The sequence below is a fragment of the Odontomachus brunneus genome, unplaced genomic scaffold (assembly GCF_010583005.1).
Source record: "Odontomachus brunneus isolate Ranch 3 - 2012 unplaced genomic scaffold, Obru_v1 Obru_scaffold_385, whole genome shotgun sequence".
Classification (NCBI taxonomy): Eukaryota; Metazoa; Arthropoda; class Insecta; order Hymenoptera; family Formicidae; genus Odontomachus; species Odontomachus brunneus.
Window position 1 is genome coordinate 50,163 of NW_022639835.1, and position 7,910 is coordinate 58,072.

A 7,910-nucleotide genomic window follows, 5' to 3' on the forward strand; every position below is an offset into this window, starting at 1 on the left:
ATATAGTGTACTTATACGTGACACACATGTACTTATATATTTTTTAAATATATTTCTTACTGTTTGTTATACATAATATTGCCTACATTTAATATATATTATTTCCTGTCCTTTTGCACGTAAAAATATTGAAAATACTATAAAAATGTTGAAAAAATGTTATGTATAATAAAAATAAAATATTCATAGTAACGTCAAATAAATGTCAGAATGACATTTTTTAAACATTTTTTTAATATTACGTTATCACAGTATGTTAAAAAAGACATTAGCATAACATTAACTACAACGTTATGATATATGTGAATTTGACATTACGGCAACATTTATTTAACATTATCCAAGGAATATTATCACATAATGTTCTACAAACATTAGCATAACATTAATTACAACGATATGACATGTTATTTCAACATTACCGTAACCTCTAAATCGGTGCCATAGTTTGGTCTTTATGATGTTGTATACAACGTTAAATACGACATATCTCTAAACGTTACATGTTACTCCATATCATTATAATAACGTTGTAGTAATGTTATTTTGCTTACTGGGAACTGGCCCAAATAATATTATTTACTGCCATAATTCGTATACGCAATAAATTCAGCAATGATCATGAATGTAACCTTATAATTAATGAACTCGATAGCGGTTCACAGTCTAATTTTATTACTGAGAGTCTATGTGATCGATTGCAATTAGTGAAGCATTCCATGATGATTACAGTGTTGGGAATTAACGAAATTTCTATGAAAAGTAGTCTATAAGTTTACGCAGACATTCAATCGCGACACAGTACATTTAGAATTACTCTCCCGTTTTTAACCATTAAAAAGATTACAGAAAATTTATCTACAAACAAGATAAACTTCAGTAACATTAAAGTACCCAAAAATATCGCATTAGTTGATTCTAATTTTCATATGCCGTATACTGTAAATATTTTATTAAGCAAGGGAGTCTTTTGGGAACTTATTTGTGCCGAACAAATCCGATTTAATAAAAACTTGCCTTTCAGAAGACTCAATTAGGTTGGGTAATTTCAGGATCATTAGGAGAAAAGAGATATCGCAAAACAACTTTATCTTATTGTACATTATCAATTGCTAAAAATATATCCTAGCAACTAGAAAAGTTTTGACAAATGGAAGAAGTGACTTCAATACAGTATCGATCATCGGAAGAAATGAAATGTGAAGAACATTCTCACGCCACGCATAAAAGAAATAAGGATAGATTTATTGTGCAATTACCTTTGAAAGATGATCCACCGAATTTAGGAGAGTTTTATAATAGCGCAGAATAACGATTGCAATCAATTGAACGTAAATTAAATGAAGATCATAATTTGAAGTTATCATGAATTTGAAGTATTATCATGTATTTTTGGAAAAATATTTGTAGTTAGAGCACATGACTGAAAAAACAAACAAGGAGTCCGATAGCAAGTCTACGTACTATCTTCCTCATCATGCTATGGTCAAAGAAGCAAGTAGTACGACTAAAGTTAGAGTAGTTTTCGACGCTTCAAGTCGTACGTCAAATAGAAAGTCATTAAACGATGTGTTATTCGTTGGTCCAACCAAGACGAGTTATTCAGTATCATTGTACGTTTACAGCATAAATTTGCGATGACAGCCGACATAACTAAAATGTATAGACAAATTCGATTAGACAAGTGAGCACAGCGCAATACGCTCCTATATAATAATATGGAAGTGGACTCCGACAGAATATATTCGCAAATTCCAGTTGAACACCGTTATATATGGATTATTTAGTTCTCTGTTCCTCGCCATAAGATGCCTTTAAGAAATTTTTACACACGCTGACAGACACGCTTCAAGAAATTTTTACACACGATTACAGACGCTAAAGGAAAAAATTATTTGAACACCGCTAAATTCGAATTAAAAAAGTGGAAATCTAATGCACTTGAATTCTGCTCTCCAACCTCGGAGGAAGAGTCCACCATGATATTGGATGAAATTAAGACACTTGGCTTAAAATGGAATACAGTGACAGATCATTTTTTATATGAAACTTAGATGATTGACAAAGAAAAAACTACAAAACGAAGTATATTAGCACATATTGATCAGATATACGATCCGTTGGGATTGTTAGGTCCTATCATTATTCAAACTAATTTTATTGCAGCGACTGTGGCAATCAAAATCAAATTGGGATGAACCAATACCTGTAAGCATATATGTAATGTGGACGAAATGGAAATAACAAATTCCATATATTAAGAAATTTTGTATATCTAGACGAGTCTTATGTGATGAACCATAAACTATTGAAATACACGCTTTTGGAGGCAGCGTACGGAGCTTGCGTGTACATTAGAAGTTTGCATTCAAACAACGATTACGACGTTCAATTATTAATGTGCAAAGTCCAGAGTAGCACCGCTCAAGAAGATATCTTTACCTCGATTAGAGCTATGTAGCGCACTTTTGCTAGCTAAACTTTGCAATAAGGTCACACAAGCATTGACCATATCTATACAAGAAACTTATTATTGGAACGATTCCACAATTGCGTTGACATGGATCGCAAGAGAACCATATCAGCGGAATACCTTTATAGCAAATAGAGTGTCGGAAATACAGCAATTAACAGACAAAAAACGATATCATGTTCATTCGGAAAAGAATCCGGTGGACTTGTCCAGAGGCATGAATCCAGAAGAATTGCAGCACAAGCAAATATGGTGAAATCGACCTGAATTTTTACAACGCAAAATGGTTTGAGATTTTGGACTTGAAAAAAGCGTCCGTTCCAGAAAAAATACCTGACTATCGTAGACTTACCATATATATCAATATAATCAACAAATTCTTGACGAAGCTGCTGACCAAACACTCATTACGAGGTATTCGTCATTAACGCGGTTAAAACGAGTAACGGCGTACTGCATGCGACTCGTAAAGAATGCACAAATAAGAGAAGACATTCGACATCTGCGACAAAGAGAATCAGTTAGTGTCGAAGAGCTAGAAAATAGTTTAGTAAGGATAGTTAAGATTATGCAGACTAGAATTCTACGAAGAATTAAAATGCCTCAAGGTAAAATCCCATTTGAGTAATACAAGCAAATTGAAAGATTTACATCCTTTTTTGGATGATAATGGAATAATTAGAATAGGAGGGAGAATAAAAAACGCATCTGTTCCATACGCTCAAAAGCATCCTCTAGTTATTCCCACTAAACATCATTTGACTGAATTGATAATAAAACACGAACATTATCAAAATCTTCATGCAGGCCAACAAACCGTATTAACAGCTGTTCATCAACAATATTAGCTTTTAGCCAGAAATCGTGCCACTCGTAGATCGTTGAGAAATTGTCTCGTATGTTTTAGCACGTGGCCAGTTACAGCCAAACAATTAATAGGCAATCTATCAACAACAAGAATAACGCAAAATAGACCCTTTCTCAATACCGGAGTTGACTATGCGGGACCTTTTAATATAAAGTTATCTTTCTGTAAGACGACGAAGACTTATTTATGTCTTTTTGTTTGCTTTTCAATCAAGGCCATCCATTTAGAGGTCGTTTCGGAATTGACTGCTCATTGTTTTTTTAATGCACTCAAATGGTTCATAGCCCGTAGAGGGAGATGTATTAACATCTATTCTGATAATGGCACCAACTTCGTTGAAGCCAATAACGTGTTAAAGAAAATGAAGAATTTCTTAATACAGGAAGCGACACAGGAGGAGACAAAAATTTATTTAACAGAGCAGTTCATACAGTGACATTTTATTCCAGTACTCTCTGCACATGGGGGAAATCTGGGAAGCGGCTATAAAGACTGCGTTCCGAAATTCACTGTCAGTGCTAAAATTTTATAGTATACGTGACATGAACTATAGAATTTCAGTACTGGCAGTGAATTTCGGAACGCAGCCAAAATCTGCTAAGGCGTAGGGTTTTGGGAAATATGTTGTTAAGTTTCAAAGGACTGTATACAATTTTCACTCAAATCGAGGCCTGTATGAACTCTCGTCCACTCACGTCTTTATCACAGGATCCTATAGATTTAGAAGTACTAACTCTAGGCCATTTTCTTATCGGAGAATCGCTCACAGCAATTCCAAAACGCGAGTTAACAATTATTCCGAGTAACCGTGTAAGTCGTTACGAACTTTTAACGTAAATGCGGCAATTTTGGGCGCGTTGGTTCCAAGAATATATTATTTAACTTCAATCTAAAACAAAGTGGAGGAATACTAATAATTCCCTAATATCAAGCCTGATACTATGATTCTTGTAAAGAGCGAGAATTCACCTCCTATGACGTGGCCGTTAGGACGTATCGTAGAAACTCATCCGGGTAAAGATAATTTAGTTAGGACGGTTATTCTTCTAACTATTCGTACTAAGAACGGCTTATATAAAAAAATCTTACTAAAAATATACTATCTATAGAAGACAACATGTCAAATTAACACGTGTGCCAACTCGGTTTATTATAAATATTTTCAAAATGACAATAGCGCATCATAGTTTGTTTATTTACGAGTTAGATGTAACTTTAGTTTATACGATTATTCAGGTAATTTGCACGTTTATCTCAATTTCACTGGCATATGCCACCTCAATTACGTATCTACATCTTATTGCGTCTCGGATACAATAGCCATGTTTATGCAATTCTGGATTGTAAAACTTAAGTTTTCCAAGGCGGACGGGATGTTCTCATTACTCAAATATTCGCGCCGTAGCGACTCTGTCTTGCGACGCTACTTTTTAACACTGCCACGAGAGGACATTAGAAGAAGAAGAAAGAGAATCCATTATGGCGTTGTGTTGCACAGACACTGCAATTGATTGTAATCTCAAATAATAAAGTCAACTTCATTATAAACCCATCGGGTCCACAATTGCTACACTAAACAACTTTTATAATAATAAATCTTAGCGACAATCTATTGCGTATAATTACATTAAAGATGATCCAAGGATTAAAACTTTTGTAAAATATCAATTTAACATAAATACTTAAATAAAAGTATTTTTCTTTTTTTTGTATGCCTAATCCTAGCGCTTGGCTTATATAGACTTCATTTTTATAACATTTGAAATTTTTGTTACCAGTAGGTTGCGAAGAGTTGCCATAGATAAAAATTCGAAAGCGATTTCCAAAATTAAAAAGAGAAAGTAGCTTTTGGTGGTCACAAAGTAATTTTATAAAAGTACACAAGGACTATTTACTGTGTCAAAAAACAACATTATTTATAAAATATCTTTTATTAGGATCCTCCAGTAATTTCTGAATTCCATGCTAGAATAAAATTCCAGGAATTCCAGTATTCCCAGATGTGAAAGGATAACAATTAACTTTCCGGATCAGATTCTGAGGCCAGATAAAAGGAGCAAAAGATTAAGGGATAACACTTATGTATGTAGCGAGCTCAAAAAATTAAAAAAATTTTTTTGTTTACATAAAAGTTTAGGGTATCGAAAATAATGTACCTTCGGCATTCGGTCTAAAAATGTCTCCTTTTGTAGTTATAAGCCCTGAATGTAAGGCCTCCCGTGACGCGCAGGCTCGACTGAAACCGACGCGCTCCAAAGTGCATTTACTTGAGTCAGGTATAAAAATGCGACATACCATCGATTTCCAATCTTCATTAATATTCCTATTGATAGCATTAGAAGTATTATTGACCTTATAAATCATTTAAAAATCTCAACAGATGAGGATGGCACGCCTATATCGTAAAAATTTTCTACTTTTAAAAATTTTCTAACTTCTAAACAATAAGAGGAATTACATACAAAAATATTACAAACAATACATATTGATCCATTCTCTAACATGCAGCAATTGTCACGTATGTCTACACTCAAAAGTATTTTGTTAAATTGTATCTTACGATACTGAGGAAAAACAGCACCATTATTAAGCGGCATGGATACGTGAATAGATGAATCTACTTCCTGATTATATGTCCCGTGAATTTGTACCTCCTTTATTCGATTAAAAAATTGTTGCAGTGATAGACCTGGTTTTCTGTAATATTTTCTAAAAAAAGACATGTTGCTTTCATACGGAAAAGCAGAATAAGAATCTAAACTTCCTAACCGTCGGACATCATTGATAAGATGGAAAAGACCATGTACGTTATAAGAAGTAAAAGTTGTGCCATATAGATCGTCTGAACAAAGAACAAATTTTTGCAGTGCAAGTTCTGCGAAATTGAGAAGTTGTCTGGATGAGGACTTTAAAACTAGAACTCTTATTGCACAGTGTAATAATAAGAAATGTTTGTAAAATTGTTCACCTAACAAACCATACATTATAACTGGACCTGTATAAAGCAGAAATTGTCTAAATTCCGTTGCTTTATATTTAGAATAAACATTGATATAGGACGTCTAGCAAAGTCTGAAGGACAATATTGTCGAAGAATTTGTAATTTATAAGATATTTCATCTATTGATCTTGCCGATAGTTTTGATGCCCGTAAAAATTTTCCGGAAATCCATGCCGACAACCCGACAAAAACAAGTACGTGGAATCCACGTCCCTATCCCGTGGATCATCCACGTCGACATCCACGTGGAACATTGAGTGGATCATCCACTCAAAAACGGTACTAGAATCCACGTGGATTAGATCATCGATTCAATGTGGAGATCAACGTGAAAATTTCACGAATTTTAAGAGACGTATGCACGTAACGTCCACGTGGTTTCTAGCTTCAGTCACACGATTTTTATACCTTGCACAACAAGGTTTTAAATCGAAATGAAGAAAAAATAGAACAAGAAAATGCGCATTTATCTTTATTTTATATCGTTATAAAACAAAATCTGAATACTTTTGGTAAATACAATAAGTACAAGAACTGATACACTGAATAAAACACTTTGTGAGATTTGGTAAATACAATGTGTAAATACAAAAACTGATACAATAAAACACTTTGTGAGATACTAAATATACTTTGTGTAAATAAAAATCTTTTATGGAAAAGTAAATAAATGTTGTTAAAAATACAATGAAATAAAAATAACTCATTATTTTATCAATGAAATAACTAGGGTAGGCTTCTTACACCAAAACTCGTGTGGCTTCATAAATAAAAATCAAAAAGAAAATGAAAAAGAAGATTCCTGAAGTACTTATAGTAGAAACTATATTTCCTTTATGCATCTTCATTATTTCTTAAACTTGTGTCTTGCTTACTATCCTTCCTTTTTTTCAATTTTTCATTGTCAAAATGTTTTTTTGCATCTTTTAACCAGTTGGCAATATGAGAATCTGCGGTTTCTTTATTATAGAAAAAGTCAATGCCTCTATTAGCTCTTTCTTCTTTGTGTAACTTCAAAGCAGCTGCAAACAAAAATATAAGATATATTACTTACTAATTTTTTTAATGCAAATATAAATATTAGGTTAACGTAAGATTAAATTTATATTATAAGGATTAATTATATAATATTAGCAATAGAAAAATTATCCATTTCACAACATATATTACTATATATTACAAATATTGGTAATGCATACTGTAAATGGACATATTATTCTATTTTTATTTATAACGAAAACAGCAATAGTATCATAAAACATGTATATCTATACAACATGTATATCTATACAATTTTTTACAAATCTTACCAATAACAAGATCATAAGTTCCGATACCTACAAACTTATTTTTCTCAATTTGTACTCCTTTTCTATTACATTCTTTCAAGTTAAAGTTTACAGCAATTTTGTTTGTCATTAATCTACGCATAATACAATATACAGAATCTTTCAAATCATTCTTGCCATGCTCTACTAATAGACGAATCTGTAATATGTTAAAATAATTTATAAATAAAATACTGTTATGTAGGACAAAACATGTTGAAACGCTAAAAGACGTTTCAG

The 7,910-nt window shown here is 32.7% G+C and overlaps 1 pseudogene; it reads right to left on the reverse strand.

Annotated features, from left to right (window-relative positions):
* Positions 1–5,701: 5,701 nt before the first annotated feature.
* LOC116853622 lies at positions 5,702–7,667 on the reverse strand (annotated as a pseudogene).
* Positions 7,668–7,910: the final 243 nt, after the last annotated feature.